This window comes from Protopterus annectens, chromosome 2.part0 (genome assembly GCF_019279795.1).
Source record: "Protopterus annectens isolate FY-2018-M chromosome 2.part0, PAN1.0, whole genome shotgun sequence".
NCBI classification, from domain to species: Eukaryota; Metazoa; Chordata; order Ceratodontiformes; family Protopteridae; genus Protopterus; species Protopterus annectens.
The window spans coordinates 912442384-912463579 of record NC_056728.1 but is presented as its reverse complement, the minus strand read 5'-3'; the positions used below and the strand labels follow the sequence as shown (position 1 = coordinate 912463579).

At 36.6% G+C, this 21196-nt stretch overlaps 1 protein-coding gene across 2 annotated transcripts in view; it reads left to right on the top strand.

The window, feature by feature from the left end:
* ADAMTS3 (ADAM metallopeptidase with thrombospondin type 1 motif 3) overlaps window positions 1–21196 on the top strand; it is a 3677303-nt gene that overhangs the window by 1111855 nt on the left and 2544252 nt on the right. The gene's annotated exons all lie outside the window — the stretch shown is intronic.

Below are 21196 nucleotides of genomic sequence, written 5' to 3'. Positions count from 1 at the left end.
ATAATAAACTTCATGCAGTGTATTATAAGTATACCACCTTAAAAAATGATGAAGGTATTTCAACCAATGAAAAAGAGAGGTTTGAAATGGGGAGTAACGATACGTTAGTAAAAGAAGATGGTGAATCTACAGAGTTGAACTCGACAGGGGCCAGTGGTATCCTGCTTGAAAAGAACAAAATGCCAGAAGGGGATGGATTAGACATTGAATTACCTTTTTGTGCAACGGATGACCGAGTTAGTGGTGTTTTTACTTTAGAGTCTTGACCAAAAAACTCCCAACAGAGAAGTAAAAAACTCAGCACAGAACAGCTAAACAAATGAAACAAAAAGAAGGAAGATAACGGACACTACAATAGATTAAGGTATCCACTAAAATATTTAATTTGACTGTTTATACTGTGTATGAAATGAGAATATAAGAACTTGGTTTAAGTGTTGTGCCAACAAAAAGGGGCGATATTACCTATGCGTTGTCCTTAAGACAGTTTACCTGCAAATTAAACTTAAATTATGTGTTAAAAGGAGTTAATTTACCAAAGAAACTATTTATCAAACCCTCTACTTTTACTACTAATTTAAATAATATTAATCTGTTTGAAAAAATATGTGAAACGGAAATTAGGGCATTATTGAGTAAAAAAAAACCAAAGAATATTTTTTTCAATTTGACTAAAGAAGAGATGAAAGCATTGAATGAGCCAAGGAAAAATATAAATCTTAGGATGTTATTCGTGTTTCACTGTTGCACTCATCACATTTGAGTTATCTGTCTGCAGGTAGCCCTCAGTCAGCCCGAATACCAGAGTCTTGGGATTTCTGCATCGGATGCTGTCGCTTCTTCCATGACATCAGGATGTCAGTGGTATAAAACATGCAGCTGATGCCATTACATCAGCTTTTCTTGCCGTGCAGTGTCTGAAACAGAAGCAGTTCGCAAGTGCCGGTCAGCCACCTTCAGAAATTTTCATTTTTCGAGTTTCAGACCTGAAGTCTTCTAAAAGATAAGTACCCCATTGGGGATCCTTTTTTCTTGCTCTAACTGATGTCAGAAAAAGTTAATAATTGTCTTGCCTGTGGAAAGCAAATACCTCACAGAGATTTTCATTCTTACTGTGTCACCTGTTTAGGCCCAGACCACGACTTTCCTTGCTTTCAGTTTTGTGCCTTGTTCAATGCTTGAACTATTCATCGTCGGGTGATTTTTGTAGCTAAATTCTTTCGCTCTCATTCTCCGTATTCCAAAATGGCTTCGATAAGCCATCTGACTACTGATCTTCTGAAAAAAATGTAAGGATAAAAACAGGGACAGACCGCATAGACCGGTACTCCGTAAGGTGCCTTCGCAGCCCCTGATACCCGCTTCTACAGATTTGCAGGCCTCGGCTGAGACCCATTCAGAGTCCATTATGCTGCAAGTTGCTTCTTTGACTTTGGAACCTGTGGATGTCTCTACCTTGGATGAGTCCGGAGCAGCTGTGCAGGCACCGGCTTCTGAGGGTGTATTCCAACCTTCCGATGTTCGTATTAAACCAACATCTTAGTTTTTGACTAAAACTACTGACTTTCTCAGGCCCAGAGTTTGCACTACACCTAGAAAACTGACGACCAAAGCACATGCTCAAGCTCCCATGCCACGGAAACAAATGCTTAGAATGGCTGAAGACCTTATAACTTTAATTAGGGGAAGCCAGCCTTCCCTCTCTATAAGACAAAAGATTGATTTTCCTTCTGATTCTACAGATCATATGTCCGGTGACGCTGATCCCTCTGATTACCAGGACATTCCCTTATCTACCTATGAGGATTCATATGCAGAGAATTCCATTCCCCCTGCCTTCCCCACCAGAGGACTTTTCTTTTGGTGAAATCTTGCATACCTTAAGGAAGCATTTCTGCTGGGAATGCCAGGACTACCCACAGTCCAAAAAGAGACTCAGAGAATTTTTAGACTTGCCTCATTACAGGCCTCTAGCTATACCCCCTGTCCTAGATATTGCAGATGATGTCTTCATGGAGTCTAGTCTTACTCCTGATTCTTTACCACCAGCTCCTAGAAAGCCTGACAGGTACTATAGAGTACCTGACTCTCACAAATTTCTCTTTAAGAGTCCCACTGCGGATCCAGAGACCATTTCCCAAGGACCTAAAGGTATTAAGGCCACTACAGCAAAAAACCCTACCCTTTCAGACAGGGATTGTAGAGCTTTAGACAGATGGGGTAAAAAGGTATACACCTATGCAACTCTTGCCATAAGGGCTTTAAATTGTCAGTTTCACATGTTGAAGTATCAGCAGCATATCATGGAACTAATTAAATGCAAAATGTTGTTGCTTCCAGATTGTGCAGAGAATAAAGAGTTACAAGAGTTAATGCATTCTGCAAACCAAGTTAGTAAACATACATTACAGGGTGGTTTTGATGCCTTAGAAGCATCTTGCAGGGCTGCTGTCACTGGGTCTGTACTGAGAAGGCATGCTTGGCTGAAGGAACAAACCCTGCTAGACCATGTTAAAGCAAAATTGCTAGATGCTTCATTGAACCAGGAATGCTTGTTTGGCACAAAAGCAGAAGTTCTTAAAAAGATGGAGGAAAAAGCTAAATCAATGCAAACTGTTACAAAATTTCTTACAGGTACAGCCACCTATATTCAGTAGGCATTGGCTTTCTAAAAACAGGTCCTTTCCAGTCCCTCCCAACCCTTCTCAGTCCAAACTCAAGGGCAACAGACCACCAAGACTACAGTCTCAGGGTATGCAGAGATCTAAGCAATAGCGTACTCCCACCTCTAAAACCAGGAGTGGTAAGCCACTCCCTTATGGAAAAAGTTCACAATGACTTGTCTATTGTTCTTCCCAGCCATGCCCAAGTACTTGCACCCCTAGGAGGAAATCTCGCCATCTATGCAAAAAAAATGGGATGTCCATTACCCAGGACCAATGGGTCCTAAGCATTGTATCCCAGGGGTACAGATTCTACTTCAACTCACTGCCAACCCCAAGTGGAGTGCCAGACCTTCCTCCAAACCAGTGGGCAGAGGCTCAAAAGCAAGTACTTTCTCTTCTCAGTATCAGGGTTATTCAACCTGTTACAGTAGAGCAAAGGGGACAGGGTTTCTATTCCAGACTGTTCCTGGTGCCCAGAAAAGAGAGCTTATGGCACCCTATCTTGGATCTGTCTATTCTCAACACCTCCCTGGTGGTCCCAAAATTCAAAAGGCTTACACTACAACAGCTGCTTCCTATTATAGCCAAGGACTCCTGGCTGGTCACCCTAGACTTAAAAGAAGCTTATCTGCACATCCCCATAAGGGAATCTTACAGGAAATATCTACGTTTCAGGGCAGGCTCTATGCACTATCAGTTCTCTGCCCTTCCCTTTGGCTTATCTACCCAGGGTATTCACAAAGTGCCTGGCTCCAGTCATTGCATACTACAGGCAGGGAAATGTTCAAATTTACCCATACTTGGACGATGGCCTGATTCAGGTGAATAGTCAGGAATTGCTACTTCAGCACTTGGCATTCGTAAAGAGACGTTTAACTTCTCTGGAGTACACCATCAACGAAAATAAATCACATCTGGTACCCAGCCAAAAGATTGTATTCCTGGGAGCAAGCTTGCACACAACTTCCCAGATGGCATTCCTCACTCCAGAAAAGCAGGTTCATTTGACAAACTACTTCAAACTAATGGCATTCAAGACCCAGCTATCTGCAAGAAAAATACCGCAAGCCCTAGGGTTCATGGCTTCATGCATTCTACTAATTCCATATGCATGACTGCATATGAGGAAACATCAGTGGTACTTAAAAAGGCTCTGTTGTCAACTCTCTCAGGACTTGGAAACACTGATTCCTATCATTCTTTGTCTAAGGGCAGAGTTCCTTTGGTGGCCAGAGGCTTGCAACTACAACAAGGGACTTCCTTTCGCTCAACCCTTCACCGCCCAAACCCTGTCAACAGGTGCATCAGACAAAGCATGGGGGGTCTCACATGGCAGCCAAATGCATTCAAACCAAATGTAGCCCAGGACAAATTCACCTACATATCAATCAAAAAAGAAATGTTAGCTGTACAGAATGCTCTGACAGCCTTCAAATACCTTTTCCTTCCAGGACAACTCTTGATAAAGACAGACAATACCACAGTTATGTGGTACATAAACAAGCAGGGGGGAACTCATTCCTACCCACTCTGCAGGTTAGCCATGACCCTGTGGAACACAGCCTTGGGCAACCAAGTGCACCTGCAAGCTCAATTCCTGCCAGGCAAACAAAATACACTGGCAGATGACTTAAGCAGAAAGCTACTGGACTCACACAAGTGGAAACTGGAACCAAACTCATTCAAATTTCTAATCAACAGGTGGGGGACACCAGAGGTGAACCTCTTTGCCTCTCTCCAGAGCTGTCAATTGAGCAAACTTTGCACCAGAAATCCCCACAGCCAAGCATGGTGAGTGGATGCCCTATCCTCTACATGGAAAATCTATCAATTCATGCCTTTCCCCCTCTGCCCGTCCTCTTAAAAGTACTACTCAAGATAAAGCAGGACAGACCAAGGACAATCCTTATTGCACCAGACTGGCCACGCCAACACTGGTACCCACTCCTGCACAGTCTGACAGCAGTGCCACCCTGGTGCCTACATCAGACCCCCTTCCTGCTGTCCCAGCAGGAAGGACAGATTTTGCATCCTCAGCTGCAAATACTAAACCTTGCAGCCTGGCTTCTTCCCTGAACACACCAGCAGCCCTCAGCTAACAGTTGCTGGACATCATCCTTGAGGCCAAAAGGCCTAGTACTAGGAAATCCTATTCAGAAAAGTGGAAAAGATATGTTCTTGGAGCCAGTCTCTAGGAAAGGGCACATACGTGCCTGCCTTACCTCAAATTCTAGATTACCTAGCAGAGCTGCTCCACAAAGGCCTTTCCTTTGCATCAATTAAGATTCATGCCTCGGCCATCTCCGCTCATTACAATATGGAGCCACCTCTCTTTTCTCACCCTCTGACCAAACAGTTCCTGAGAGGAGTTAACAATTTAAGACCCCTGAGGAGAGCTCCCACCCCTGCCTGGGACCTTTTCTTTGTACTAGAGAAGCTCACGCTTCCCCCTTTTAAATCTCTTGGAAAACAGCCTTACTTCTAGCCATCACTTCAGCAAGAAGGGCTGTGGAACCCTTCATTATTTTCCAGGCTGGCAGGGTCTCCATCAGGACTAACCCATCATTTATGCCCAAGGTGCCATCAAGGGTGGCCTTAAAGCTATCCATCCATTTACCATCCTTTTTCCCTGACCCTCAGAATAAAGGGAGGAGGATCCTGCTGGATGTGCACAGACAGCTCAGGTTCTACCTTGACAGAACTAAGGCTTTCAGAAAATCTGACCAGCTGCTAGTCAGCTTTCCTAAAGGGACAGAGGGCAAGGCCATTTCAAAGCAAACCATTTCCAAATGGATAGAACACTGCATCCATTTCTGCTACTAACTCCACACTAACCTACCCCACAGGGGATCAGAACTCATTCCACTAGGGCTGCCTTGACTTCTACAGCATTTCTCAGGGGAGTCCCTATCAGGGACATCTTGGAAGCTGCAACCTGGAGTTATGTACACCAAGCATTGCCACTTAACTGTCCTTTATAAATCCAGAACTGGATTTGCCACAGCAGTCTTACAAGGCCTGCTAGTCAGCCCTAATACTTCTTGACTGCCTCCACCCTTACTAAGCTTTGGGAATCAACCCAAGTGTGATGACTGCAACAGTGAAACATGAAGAACATAGTACACTTGTGTACACTTACCATAAATGTAGATGATTGAGTGTATTCACTGTTACAGTCCTGGTTACCCTCCCTCCAGCCCCTGACTTTTCTAGACTTTCTGCCTATCCTCTTTTTGCTTCTTACTGGAGGTGTTCCACACCATGTACTTGCTTCCTGTTTTGGGGGCTCCTGACATCTGGGGCAAGAAAAACTGATGTAATGGCATCGGCTGCATGTTTTTATACCCCTGATGTTCTGACGTTATGGAAGAGGAGACGACATTTGACAGAATTTCCAAGACACTGGTATTCAGGCTGACTGAGGTCTACCTGCAGGCAGGTAACCCAATTGTGATGACAGCAACAGTGTATACACTCAAACATCTACATTTATGGTAAATGTACACAACTGTACTTTTATGAAAGCCAATAAGGGTGGGGGGTCTGGTTATAATGGCACAGATTAAATATCAGGAAGCTATGGAAAAAATGTTAAATAATGAGGATGAGTATTCTAAAGTGAATATGAATGATGTTAATAAAAGTTATAAGACTATTCATTTTGCCTTATATGAATACTGGATGGAAGGGATTATTGATAGAGATATGTATGATTTTTTTGTTGATAGAAAAAGCTTTATTGGATGTTTTATTAGGGATACCCAAGATCCTTTTGGCCTATTGACTCAGCTCCTCGGTATGTAACTGAAGGCATTTCATTGTTGTTGGATTTTGTTCTGAATCTTTTGGTCTAGAAGTTAAAATCTTATGTAAAAGATTCTTGGGACTTTTTGGATAAAATATGACATTTTAGTAATGCCTATAGGTTTGATAAGACTAAGAATGTATGTGTAACTATTGATATTTGTTCTTTGTTTACCTGTATTCTCCAAAAAGTGGGTGTTGAATATGTAAAGAATTTTTTAAGTCATTTTAGTAGTTTTAAAAGACAGAATATTGAATTTTATTGTGAATTGCTAGATCTTTTGTGAAACAATAATTATTTTTTATTTATCAATGTAGTTTACAAAAAAATTAAAGGGGCAGCCATGGGGCCTGCTGTATCCTCAGCCATTGCTAATATAGTTTTAGACTGGTGGGAATATGAGATTTTCTTACCCATAGCTACCAAACATAAAGTACTTTATTATAATAGATTTGTAGATGATTTTTTTTTTTTAGTTATTGAAGGGGTGAGACTGATGCAAGGTCTTTAATTAGACAGATGAATGAAGTATCTGATTTTTTAAGTTTTTTTCCCTCAAATATTTTTTTATTTTCAATTAAAATAACATTTACATAATATTTTTAAATATCATTTTAAACAACTATATACAATATTTACAATAGCCTGACTTTCAATTATATGCACTGTATGTTATTAAATATAGAATTAACAGATCAGTTATCAGAGATACAGCACTGATTATTGCAGAGTGTTCAACAAAAATATAACTTTCTTCCAAGGATTATTTACCAATGGCCTGGGATAGATTCATAGTTCTTTGATTTTTATTTCCATCGATGCAGTTGTCTTCAGTAAAGTGTAGAATTCTTCCAAGATCAGGGGTGTATTTGAATTCCACCTTCTGGTTACGCATTTCCTAGATATAGCAAGTATTGTCCACAACAAATACATATTTGTCTTATTCAGGTAGGGACCTTCATTTACATTTAGTAACATAAATACTTTAGTTAAAGTAAAGTATTCATTAAATAAAGCTTGTAAAAAATGATTGATTCCATTCCAATATGATTTAATTTTATTACATTCATAAAAATATGAATCCAGTCTGCTTTATTTGACTTTTCACACTTCCAGCAAAAAACATTTGTAGTAGTACTTATCTTTTTAATTCTATCTGGTGTTAAAAATGCTCTATGTAAATATTTCCAGTTAAATATTTTCCAGTACTGTGTGTTAGAGATGTAATTAACTGAAAGTAAGATGTTAGTTTTAATTTCTTCTGTTAACTGCAATGACTGACCTTTTTGTTAAGAACTGCCAATATGATGGTTTGGGAATTGTTTTATATGTTATTAACACTTTATATAGATTTGAAATGGAATTTTTCTTTTCACAACTATTATATATAAATGCACACAGAAAGCTTATTAGATTTGGAATATCTTTAAATAAGTAAAATTATTAATTAATCTGCATAAATCTTGAGTGTACATTAGACTGCTTTGTAAGGCTAACCAGTTCTGTGTTGGAATATTGTAAGCAGTTTTTATCATATGTATATCTAAAACATTTAATTTATTTACACATTGAAACCAGCATAAGAATCAATTTTGTTCCCAGGAGGTTATTGTTTCCCTATATATTTTGTGAGGCAAGTTCTTAGTGATGGTAAATGGGGTTAAAAGGGTCAAACCAGAGTTTTAGATCTATGCATTGATAAGTTTCCTAAAGGAATTGATGTAATGATTAATCAGTGTTGTTTTAGAATGTTTTGTTATATTATATTGTATGCATATGCATAGTATGTACCAGGGTTTGTGTGATTTGTCTACTATTATTTTTTTTTAACAGATTAAATTCATTGTTAATATAGCCGTTGTTAATTCTTTCCAGTTGGCAAAATAATTTAGGTTTATCCAGTCTATTGTAGTTTTAAGCACAGATGCTTTTATATATGTTTCTATTTCTGGGAAGTTCAATCCTCCTTGTTTCCAGGGTCTAATGTGATTAGTTAGAGCTACTCTATTCTTTTTGGGATACCATCAAAATTTTATTAAACATGAGTTTATTTCTTTAAGAATGCATCGTTCAGGAATTAACTGTATTGCTAATGCTACATATAGTATTTTTGGCAATAAGACCATTTTTATTAATTGCAATCTGTCTTCAAAAGTTAATATAATTTTGTTCCACTTTTTTATGTATATTTTTATTGTTTCAATAATGTTTTTATAATTTAGTAATATTGTTTAGTTTATATTTTTGCATAACACTATTTCTAAATAATTTACCGTAAGTTCTTGTTTTCCTATGATGGGCTTATCTGTAACTTGTAGTTGTTTTTTCTTATTTAAAAGTAGAAATTTTGATTTTAATCTATTAAAGTCTAGACCTGAAATCTTATAAAATGTCTCCATTACTTTTTTTAGCTCTCCTAATGACTCTCTGGAGTTTGATAGGGTTAATAAAATATCATCAGCAAAAAGCATTATTTTAGATATAGACTTCTATTCCTTTTATTCTTGGATTATTGCGTATTATTTCTGCAAGTATTTCTATAGTCAAAGCAAATAAGATAGGAGAAAGGGGGCGTCCTTGTTTAATACCTTTCATTATATGGATAGATTCTGAGGTGAAAGGACCTAATTTAATATAGGCTAAGTTATTAATACATATGTTTTTAGTAATAAGATGAAGGGAGGAGGAAAGTCAAATAATGCAAAAGTTTTAAATAGATATTCCCAGTTGAGGGAATCAAAGGCTTTTTCTATATCTAATCCGATTACAAGTGTTTCTCTGTCTTGTTTATTCACATAATCTATAAGCGTAACTATCCTTTTAATATTATCATGTGTGTGCCTGTTATATAAAAATCTATTGTGATCATTATTAATCATCTTAGAAAGTGGGATTTTCATTCTGTTAGCTAGGATTGACATGAATATTTTGTAATCATTATTCAGTAATGATATAGGTCTGAGTGAGGTGCAAAGGTCTGATGGTTTATTATCTTTTAGAATTGGTGTTATGTGAGAATATTTCCATGAGGGTGGTATTTTTGCTTCTGACTGGACTTCTAGAAAAGTTTTATGAAAAAGGGAGATTACTGTTGAAGGGAAGAGTTTGTAAATTTCTGTAATTATACCGTCTATCCCTGGAGCTTTGTTAGATTTACCTTCTTTTATCTTGTCAACAATTTCTTTGTAGGATATAGGTTTTTGTAGGTCTAGCTTTAAGTTTTTGGGAATTTTTTTTATATTGATAAGGTTTGTATCTAAGTTTATTTGGTTGGTATCTAAATCTTCTTTTTTGAAGTGTTCCATATAATGGAACCAAAATGCTTCAAGGATGTCTCCTATATCTGATACTTTTTTCCCTTTCTTTTCATGATATATACTACTAATGTTATTTGCTTTAGATTGTATTTTAATTCTTGTAGATAAGTTATGCAGATATCTGGGGGAGGTGGCTAATGAGTTTATTTTTAATTTTTCCAAGGCTAGACAAGTTTTGTGTGTTAGAATGTCAATATATATTTTTTTAATTCCTCTATTTCTTTTTTGACTTCTGGTCAGTTCTTATCTTTTTAGATTTTGCTGTCAAGAGTCTGGTTTGCAAGTCTAATGATTCAGATTCCCACTCTCTAACTTTGTTTTTGTACCAGCTAAGGGTGTTACCAAATAAATACACTTTTAATGAGTCCCAAACCATGACTGTACTGATTTCTGTTGTATTATTAATTTCAAGAAATAATTGTAGTTCTGACAACATCCAGGGTCTGAATTCTTTAATTTCCATGATATATGATAGAATTCTAGTTGAGAGGATTAAAGGATTAAACGCTATTTGGAGCTTCATTATCAGAGAGTCATGATCTGAGAAGGGGCATGGAGCTATTGAGAAGTTGAGGATTTTTGTTTGTAAATCTTGAACTACAAATAATTTGTCTATTCTGGTTTGTGTTCCAAATCTATGGTCTTTATGGGAAAATAATAATGATTTATCATCTTTTACTTTAAATGTGTCTATTAAATGAAATGTATCAATCCATCCTTTTAAGGATTTTGAAATAGTTGCTATGCGAAAAGACTTCTTAGTGGTTTCAGAAGCTTCTAAGGTACAATTAAAGTTTCCTCCCAGTATAAGATTTCCTTTATAATTGTTGGAAATAAAATCTAGGTTTTTTTTTTAACCGTTCCTGCTCCACTTCCTGGGAACCAATATAGATTAGCTAAGGTCCATGTTCTGTTATTAAATTTAATTATAACAAATGCTAGTAGACCTTCTTTGTCTTCATATTTATAAATAACTTTTGGAGTGATTATGTTTTTATTCCAGAGAATTGATACTCCTTTTGTCTTTGTTCTATAGGAGGATTGAGCTAAGACTGTATAGTCCTTAGGGTACCAAATAAAGCTATCATTAGTCTTAAAATGCATTTCCTGGAGAAATACTACCTGTGCCTTATTTAGATTTAAATATTTTAGTAAGTTTGATCTTTTATTTGCATTATTTAAGCCATTAGTATTTAATGATAAGAATGTTATATCCATTTCAAGATATTGTTGGAAGAAACATTTTGCTTCTTTTTTATTTTGATTATATTAGTTATACCATATTCTCCAATAACATTGAATGTTATTTTTATGTGTGTAAATCTGGGAGTATAATTTAATGTTCTTTCTTCTTTAAATACAAGTAGGGTGAAATTCTGGTCAGGCTTTAAAAAAGTACTTCTATAAAACATTAATTCTAAAGTATCAAAGGTAAATATGAATTTCCCATTAAACATGGAATGAAAGTCATTCCTAATCCAACAGATAAAGATAGATCTATTGGATTATCACTCATACCTTTAACCAACAATATCAACTGAGCTCCATATGTTAAATTATTATATGGAGAATTTTCTTGAAAGATATATGAAATTCTATATTATTCTATAGTATTTTATATATCAGGATGGAATGTTAGTAGTGTAAGCAATTGTTATGTTGACTTAGAAAATATCCACTATTTAGTTACCCTTAAGAGATCCCAAACATGTCAGATATGTCATTTTGGATAAATTAAATGCAACCGAGGAGCTTACACTAAATAATCTAACAACAAATAGATTATTGCTAAAATAATTTGACTAAAAGGACTCTGCAGGAGACGAGTGATTACTAATGAAATATGAATTTACTGTAGGTCTTTATAATGTCTATTATATATATCTGTATAATGTCTTTATAATGATTATTAGACAGATGTTAGACTCTGCTTTGTTTAATGAATTGTGACATATGTTTGAGGAAAAGTGAACTCAATTACCCACATTGGACTACACATTCCTGGAAACTCAACTGAAAGTCCCCAAATTACTTGGGAATTTAAATGAAACTGCCTGATTAATAAGTATAATTTACTTTAACAACCTGAATCCATAAGTTATCTGCACTATATATTCTACATTATATATGTCACTTGCATATGACAGTCTCTAGAGCACATGAAAACATTCATATTATTTTTGCAACATGCTATGTTTGCACTAACCATACATTCTAAACTAACTCAATTGGCAACTGACAAGCTATTTATTTGAAACATCAGTCTAAATATTAGTTGTGCCCTTGAAATATTGTTGCCATTTTGACAAAACAAAACCTGAATTAAAAAAGAAATGATTTGAAGAAGTGAAGTATTGTACAGATTTCAAAGACAGCTATTGACACTACTATATAAGTAGAAATGTATACATGCAAGGAAAAATTGAAATGCTTTATACTATTAGTTAAAATAGCTTATTGTTAACTTTTTGCTTTATCAGAAAATTTAAAGAGCTAGGAAATTATTATTAATTTGTTTTTATAATGTTTACTAAAGTGATGTTAGTCGCTGACTTGTTTAATGGATTGCGAGTCATGTACAAGACGGACTACTGAATGTTATTTCTGTTTACCTATGTTTGCTGAATTTTTTTTATTAGTACTGATTTAAAACAAGGGAAAGAAATGGAAGGGAAATCTCTGTTTTTGGTAAAGGGAGGAGAGCCTTAAGAGTATTCTAACTGCCCCAAGAACTCTCTAAGATGCTCTAAATACTATTTGATGATTTTTTTTTTTAAGTTTTACCATTTGAGAATGTGGTTTAGGTATTTCATTTTTAGATGTCTATTTAAAATGGAATGAAACCTTAAAACACTTTATAGTAGAACTTTTAGAAAAGATATTTTTAGTAATAATTTGAGTTATATAAGTAATCATCCAAAATGTATTAACAACATTCCTAGCGGCCAGTTTATAAGGGCCTCCAGGATGACTACTGATGATGATGTATATGAACAAGAAATTTAATTCATGATTAGTTTGTTTGAATCTAGGGGATATAAAACTGATAATGCTTACTAGCATAGCTGAAGAAGTTAGAACAAAACAGGAAGATGTTTCCCCCCAATTTTGACAAATGGTCTTTTGAAATTAGATAGAAAAAGAAACCATGATGATCATTCCGTAATCTGTAGTATAGATAAGGCAATGGATAGCCCCCGTATTTGTTCTATTACTAGGAATAATTGCAAGATCTTAGAGGGAAATGCGGATGTATATAAAAAGTGTAGGTACTTATTTATTATTTTATGTATTTATTTTGCATTTTTTGACCGGGCTTGTCCCGACTGAGCTGAAGAGCCCTTTTTCAGCGGAGGCCCGGGGAGAAAAGCTCCAACATAGTACACAATTTTCATTATAAATTAACATTAAACAGTGTTACAGGATTATTACAAGGCATTAAGTACCAAATACAATGTTATACAGTGACAGTAATCAGGAGTATAGCAAAGCTCTTTCAAGATGTATAAAAAGAAAGTATGTCATTAAGATGAATATAGTTTTTGGGGGTAAGGGATTACAAAAACCCAGTTTTATCATAATGTAGTTGCATGAAGGCAAGACAATTACTATAGAATGTTTTACTGAAGTAATTAGCTTAATAGGTTTTAGAAGACAGATTTAAAAAGTAGTCAAGGAAAATTAGGGAGAGCTGGTGAGAAGTGAGTTAAGGGTAGTAAAGTAGATTAAGGTATGGGAAGTAGGAGGGAGAGTGCAGTGGCAGGACCAGTGACTTTTAAATTGCTCTTTGGTGGCTGTCCTAAATTGTTTATGATGTGTAAAGGTCCTGATTTTTAGTGGGAGCCTATTCCAGGCAGTAGTGGGGTGATAATGTACATGTTGGGTCCAAATTTAGACTTGGGTGTGTAGATATGTAGCAGGTCTTGGTTAGAGCTTCGGAGAGGTCTTGAGGGAGAATAATGTGAGATGAGAGGGGATAGTGCTGGGCAGTAGGAAGGCTGGTATAGGATAGAATGAATGATCTGGAGCTGAGAGAGAAGAAGCTGGTGGGATAATTCAAGCCAGTTTAGGTCTTTGCAGAGAGATAGTGATGAGATTTGTAGGTATGTTGGGCAGCAAATTTAGCTACCTTGTAAAGGAGTCCTAGTTTTGAATGAGTGTTTTTGGTTTACCTGTCCATGTGCGTAATGCACATGTGTGAAATCCAAAAGTCCAAAAGGACTTTTTCAAGTTCTCGGAAGGCCGAAAACAAAATGCATCGAATGTGCAATGAGCAAATGCACAGTAATGTTCGCTCGTTGCAGATTTGTCATTTTTGGTGTGGCGTGAACTATAGTGAGGATCGACAAGTGGACCCTTTTCCCACTGTAGTGCGACCTCAAAGTTAGAATAATAAAGTAGGGTGTGTGGAGGGGGGCGCAGGGGGGCTTGCCCCCCTGCATTATGTTATGTATTTTGAATTGCAGTTTGAAAATCAGTGAATCTGGTTTTCGATTTGCTGATTTCTTTAACTTCGGTGCAGATCAGACTGGCGATTTTCGTCATTCTGATTCACACAAAGGGCCATTCGGTAGGTTGATTTTCAACCTTTCAAAGGTAAACCGTGTTTTTGATACAGTTATTAATATGCAAGTCAGATTTAAACTGATCGTCAATGACTAAGAGCTTAGTGCTAGATTCTACCTGAATGGGAGTGTTATTTAGGGACTGTGTGGAGAAGGAGGGTTTAATATTGTTGAATTTTTTAGGTAGGAAGCATAACAACTTTGTTTTTTAAGGTTAAGGATGAGCTGGTTGTTGGAGAGCTATATTTCGACTAAGTTAAAAGATGCCTGAGTAGCTGAGGAGAGCTTAGAGGGAGAGTTGGCTATGGTGATGACAGTAGAGTCATCTGCGTATTGCACAAAAGATAACTGAGGACAGGAGGTATAGAGCTGGTTAGTAAAGATATTAAAAAGTAAAGGCCCTAGGATAGACCCTTGAGGTACACCCATTTTTTACTGGGAGAGGAGGGGAGAGTGCAGAGTGCCATCTCACTGATTGGGATCCATCAGTGAGGTAGCTGGAGAACCAGGTAACAGTATTAGAGGAAAAGTTGAGGTTAAGCAGTCTGTACAGCGGAAGAGAGTGTGAGACTGTGTCAAAACTTTTGAGAGGTCCAAAAATAGGCAAGAGATAAGTTTATGGTCATCCATGGCTATAGAGACGGTGTTGAGGAAGGATAATAGAGCTGCAGTGGTGCTATGTCTGGGTCTGAAGCCATGTCGAGTGGGTGTAAGCAGATATTCTTGTATTAGATACTGCATAACTTGTTTATGAATACATTTTTCTAGCACTTTAGAGAGAGGGGAGAGGATAGTGATAGGTCTAAAGTTGGAGATATCAGAGGAGTTACCTTCTTTATGTATAGGTAGAGTGTAGCATTGTTTCCAGATGGAAGGGACTTAAGATTCAGAGATAGAGCGATTAATTAGGATCAATACAAGGAGAGCAGAGAATCAGCTGCTAGTATAAGAAAAGTGGAAGGAATATTGTCAGCTGATGCTGAGCATGGTTTTAATTTAGAGAATAGAGTTTTGATGTAGGTAGTAGGTACAGTTTTGTGGGAGAAGGTATTTGAGGAGATAGTATTAGGAGCAGGTTTAGACAAGTTGGAGGTGTTAGTAGTGGAGAAGTTTGAGTTGGGGTTGAGTAGCTTAGATATGGAATCAGTAAAATAGGTATTGAATATTGTGGCAGTTTCTTCAGGTGTCCTGTCTGGGCATGGATTGGGGGAACTAGGATTACCAGGATGTAATCTTTGGTTAATAGAGGTCCAGAATTTTTTAGGATTAGATCTTAGGGCAGTGGGAGGTTTGTTATAGAAGTTCTTTTTATCTTTGTGATTTTTTATCAAATTTCTGAGTTCTTTATATTTTTGCAAGTCTGCAGGGAGCTTAGTTTGTGACCATTTATTCCATAATCTGTCTCTAGTTATCATAAGGGTACGATTGGCTTTTGATAGCCATGGAGATATGTTGGACTAAATACGGGCTTTACGAGGGGGAGCAAGTGAGTCTAAGATACTAAGGAAAGTGGAGTTGAAAGCTAGGACTGCTTCTTCTAGTGGGAGTTGGGTAAGTAATTTCCAGTTAACTTTAGAGAGGAGGGCAGTAAAGGTTTCTGAATGGAAGTTAGAGAGTTTGTGACAGGTAATAAACCTAGGAGGTTTTAAGAATTGGGGAGTGAAATTAAGCATTTTTATAGGAGCATGATCACTCAGTGTGTTTGGTAGGGTTTCAGGGTTATGATATTTGGAAGGATTAGATACAATTACCCAGTCAATAAGAGTACTAAATGTGTGAGAGATTTGTATGAGTAGGTTGGGAGATTAGCTGTGTAAAGCCATATACATTAATATGAGTATTAGAGTTTGGATTACTGAGAATTAACCAGTTAATGTTGACATCCCCAAGGAGGATAATTTCATTGGGGATGTGCTGAGAAAAGTATGAGAGAATATTTTCGAGCAGAGAAATGTTGTCTCCTGGAGGAATATAGATGGCTGCTACTGTGATAGTGGTGTGGTAATTGATTTTAAAGTTAGCTGTCCGTAGTTCAGTAGGAGAAAAAGATGGAATTAGTTTCATAATACTTGTAAGAGTGAGGTGGTTGGAGTAGAGGATGGCTACGCCACCCCCCCTTTTTAGTTTGGGAAATCTGTGCAGAGTATATTATAACCGGGGGAAAAATGTCTTTATCAGAGGTTTGGGGTTTTAGCCAAGTCTCTGTTAGGGTGATGAGGGTTGGGAGGGTGGTTTAATGGCTAAGGTGTTTGCCTTACAAACACAAGATGCAGGGTCTGAGTCTTCACAAGGGATAATAGGCTAGGCTTAAAATGGCTCACAAGGGCAGTTAGCTTAGTACTAAACTATGAACTATGAACCTATGAATCAGGGGTGTGGATGGCTATCCAGGCATGGATTTCACTAACTTTGTTTAGAATACTATGGGTGTTCATAGAGTAAAAGGAAATATGTTTGTTTGCAGAGGATGAGTTTATTAAGTAGGGAGAGGTAGAGTTATTCATGGTGGAGTGATGATGGGCCCATAATTTGGATGTATGTCTCCTGATAGAAGCAGGGCTACATGAAGGTGGTAAAGTTTGAATTTGTGGGTTGTAGGTCAAGTACTTAGTCTTGGTTTTAGATGCTAAAGAGTGAGGGGGAGGAATTTTGATTTTAGGCAGAGGGATGTTCATGGAAAAGATAGAGGAAGAGATTGTAATAGAGTACTGCAGAGATGAGAAGCAGTTAGTATGGTGAATAGTGGGATCTCTATGGACAGGTGGTAATGGAGTAGTACAAGATGTAAGATAGAGGAGGAGATTGTAATAGAGTACTGCAGAGATGAGAAGCAGTTAGTATGGTGAATAGTGGGATCTCTATGGAAAGGTGGTAATGGAGTCGTACAAGATGTAAGATAGAGGAGGAGAAGTAATGGAGGCAAGAAGAGAATAGAGAGGGTTGCAATAGCCATGGCCTAAGGTGGGGGAAGTAGGACTGATGGCGTGAAAAGTGGGTAAGAGACTAGGAATTGTAAGTAGTTGGACCTTTTAGAGAGCTGAAGTAGAATTTAGGTGAAATAACCTGTGGTAGGAGTAGGAGATATGTAGGATGGAGAAGGATTTGCAGCAGCCTAAACCGTGAAATGATACATAGAGGAGGGTTAAGTTGTTTAGAATGTTGTAGCAGTCAGAAAGGGGTGGAGTTAGAGGTGGGAGGGATTAGGTGGTTAGGTATAAAGGAAATGATATGGGGGTGGGTGGGAATGTGGATGAGAGGGGAGCGGAGTGAGCCCGCATGTAGCGAGGGCGAAGGGAGCGGAAAGGGCCATGGCAGCCACCACAAGAAACAATCAGCAGGCCAGGAAGGAAACAGTAAAGAGCACACAGTGAAAGTCATCAGGTAAGTAGAAGAGGTGTAAACAGAGAGGGAAGAGATGCTATAGTGAGATATACACAGGTATTCACAGTAAGATAAAAACAGTTAAAAGAAAACTACAAACAGAAAAACAAAAGAGTATAGCTAACTAAGAGAGAATAGACACTAGGGTAGTGACTAACATGTAGATGGCAGAGAGTGAGACAGAGGCAAGGTTTCTAAACAGGTGACTGGGGGGGTCTCAGTGGTATGCAGGTATCCTGTACAGCAGACAAGTAAGACTACTTTGTGGTATGAGCTTAGAACATACTGTGCTTCAACAAAGTATTAGTTTACAGGTGTGCACACAGCAAAGTATTAGTTTAAGGGTGTGCACACACAACAAAGTATTAGTTTAAGGGTGTGCACAATTATGCAACCAGCGTATTGTACGTTTTTTATTTTTTATATTTTTCCCCTAACAGATTTGTTTGTTTTTTAATTGAATTGTACAGGTTATAGGTCACAGTAAAGGTGGGAAAATTTATTATTTATTTATTTATGTATTTATTTATTGACATTTGTTGACCAGGAAAGTCCACTGGGTCAGGAACCCATTTTCAGTGGAGGCCCGGGGAGAAAAGCTTCACAATCAATACAGTCAAATAAAAATATAGACACTTGACAAAAAAAAAATTTTAAAAGCAGAAATATGCAATAATTAAAAAAATTATAAAAGTAGAATACATAGACAATATAAAACTTATCAGTATGTATTAGAACTTATATAAACCTAGATAACAGTTGGTAGTATAGTACAAACCCTGAGTTGTTTCTTTTTGGCATTCCGTGAAAAAAAAAAAAAAAAAAGTGAATGAAACTTTTCAAAAATGAAAGATTTGAAATGATTTATTGTGGTCTCATTTTTTATATCACAAAAAACTGGCATTTTAACAGGAATGTGTAAACTTTTTATATCAACTATATAAGTGCAGAAGTTGTTCCATTTGTAGATTTATTTTGGAAGGACAGTATTTAGATTTGGAACATTACGATTACATTATTCAAATACCTAAAGTATTTAATTGCAGATCTAAGGGAGTAGTTCCTTTTACTTAGGCATGATGACTTGGTCCTTGGACCTTAGACTTAAGAACATTTCTATGCCCTTAAAACTAGCAATGAAAGTGATGCACTTTATAAGTGTATATTTTTATGTAAGAATTATCATAAGTTTATGTTTACTCTAATAGAACAAGTGTATAAAGATAGAAATGGGGGGATTTTAAAAGTAAAGTAGAGCAAAAAGAAACTCATTGGCAATTGGGGTTAAGTGTGGACTGTTTTCCTGGGATAAATGGCACTATTGATTTAAAATGTTTTTTTAAGACAGAAGATTAAAGATTTTACATCCATAATGTGTAGATTATTTTTTATTCAATCATTGTTTGATGTTTCTGATTAGTATTGGTTTAAAGGGGTTACTTAGTGGGACATATTGATCGGTCCAGTAATTGTATAAAATTATGTACTAATGGTATGTTTTATCTGATGAAGTCCTTGTGTGAATGAAAAGCAGAAATTAAAGTTTTTGTATGCTTAGTGCCTTTGCCATTTTGGGTAGCATTGTCACCTCACAGATAGACTTTGTCCTGTTCGATTCTCAGCTAGAGTGTCTTCTGTGTGGAGACGTGCGTGAATGGGTGTACCTTCGTTGAAGGTTGTGCGTCAGGGCTAGCATCTCGGCACATAAAAATCTACTGCCAATCATTAGCGGACCAGAGTTCCACTGTGGTGATCCCTAACCGGGAAAAGCCAAAAGACACAACAATAACAGTGTTTTGGAAGTACATGAGTTTTGGAAGTATACGAGTGTTGTAGTTTTGCTGTCCTTGAGCCTTCAGTGGAATTTTTGTTTATTAAGATGTATATGATGATGATAAAGTTTATCAGAAGAAATATCTAGAATAGGCCCGGGAAGTCTGGCCTGCTTTGAAAGTTATAAATGACATTGTTCAGCATATTCCTAGTTTTGTTAATATTGCAGAGTTTTAAGCTTTTGCTATGTACCCTAATCAACCAAAATCCTGTTTTTTTTTTTTTTTTTTTGTGGGACATATACTCATCTTATTCAAGCTTGTGATAAAAACAAAAATGTGAACACTGTGGAGATATGGGGCATGGCAGGTATAGCTGTAATAAATGATGTAAAATGTAAATCTTTTAGGCAGTTTTGGTTTGATTGGACAGATAAAAGACTTAGAAGCAGAATTGACTTTAAAATGTTAATCAGATGTTGAAAAAAGTGTCTTAAGATTTCTGCTTGTGCAATAGTGATATAGTACATACTGTGGAAGAAAAATATGAAGACGGCCATACTAATGCTGCTTTAGTTGCTGAAGATGGGGCAGTGGAGGAAAGTAGGCAATGAAGGTTTAGAAGGGGATGATATCAAAGACAATTATTGTAAATGGACTGCTAGACGCAAGAGATAGAAAACATGTAAATTAAAGCAAGGAATAAAGAAAACTGTTAAAAAATGGAAAAGAGCAGTATTTTTGTTGTAAGTCTTAAAGTAAATATTATTAATGACTATAGGAGTCTTGTGGTATTGCAGTTTTGTCGAAGTGTTTCCCTTGGCATTTTTTTTTTAACATTTATTAAATATTAAATGTCTTAATGCATTTCAAAAACAACATGTTGAAGCTATGTGGAATGCTCCAGTTAGTTCATCTTTTAAGAGGTATGTTTATTCAGTTATTGCTATTCCAGTGAAGTTGCATATTTAAAAAATTGTATATAGTAATGAGGTGGTTGGATTCACTATTGTGTGTGTATCTGTATCATGCAGTTATATATACGCTTGCAGATGTGAAAATAATGACAAGAGCTACTTTATGTACTTCGATGTTTTGTAGTAAATACTCCAATTATAATTGTTTGAGATTCTGATTATTTTTGAATGCAGTCATCTAAGATGCCTAGTGATATTAAAGTACTTAAACATTGCATTTCTTATGGACAGTTGATTTTTAGGAACCTGTTTAATCCCAGCATTTAAAAGGTGTAGGTTGGTTACTGATGCATTTTTTTTTTTTTGCTTAGTCAGATTCTCTTATTTTGTCTACTGCTTAACTTTAGATACTCCAATAAGTGGTCATAAGACCCTTTCTTGTAGGACTGAATTAAGACATTTTTTACAAGAAAAAGGCTTAAAGAACTTTAGTTCAATTTCCAGTAAGGGGGATTGGAAAAGTGTGTTTGCGTAGCATGTTTTGTTAGTGTCATTTTTTGATTTTTGGACCTCAAGGTGACTTTTATTTAAATTAAAATTAAAGAAGTGTTTGATGATTGAAAAATCAGTGTTGCAAATTAAAAAGCAACAATATGTCTTAGCATGGGAGAATTTTGATAGAGTTTTAAGACAATGTCCTGGTTGAGTGTACTAAGTAAGAAACATTATGGGAAACGTCTACAGATAGAATTCAAATTTTGTTACATAATTAA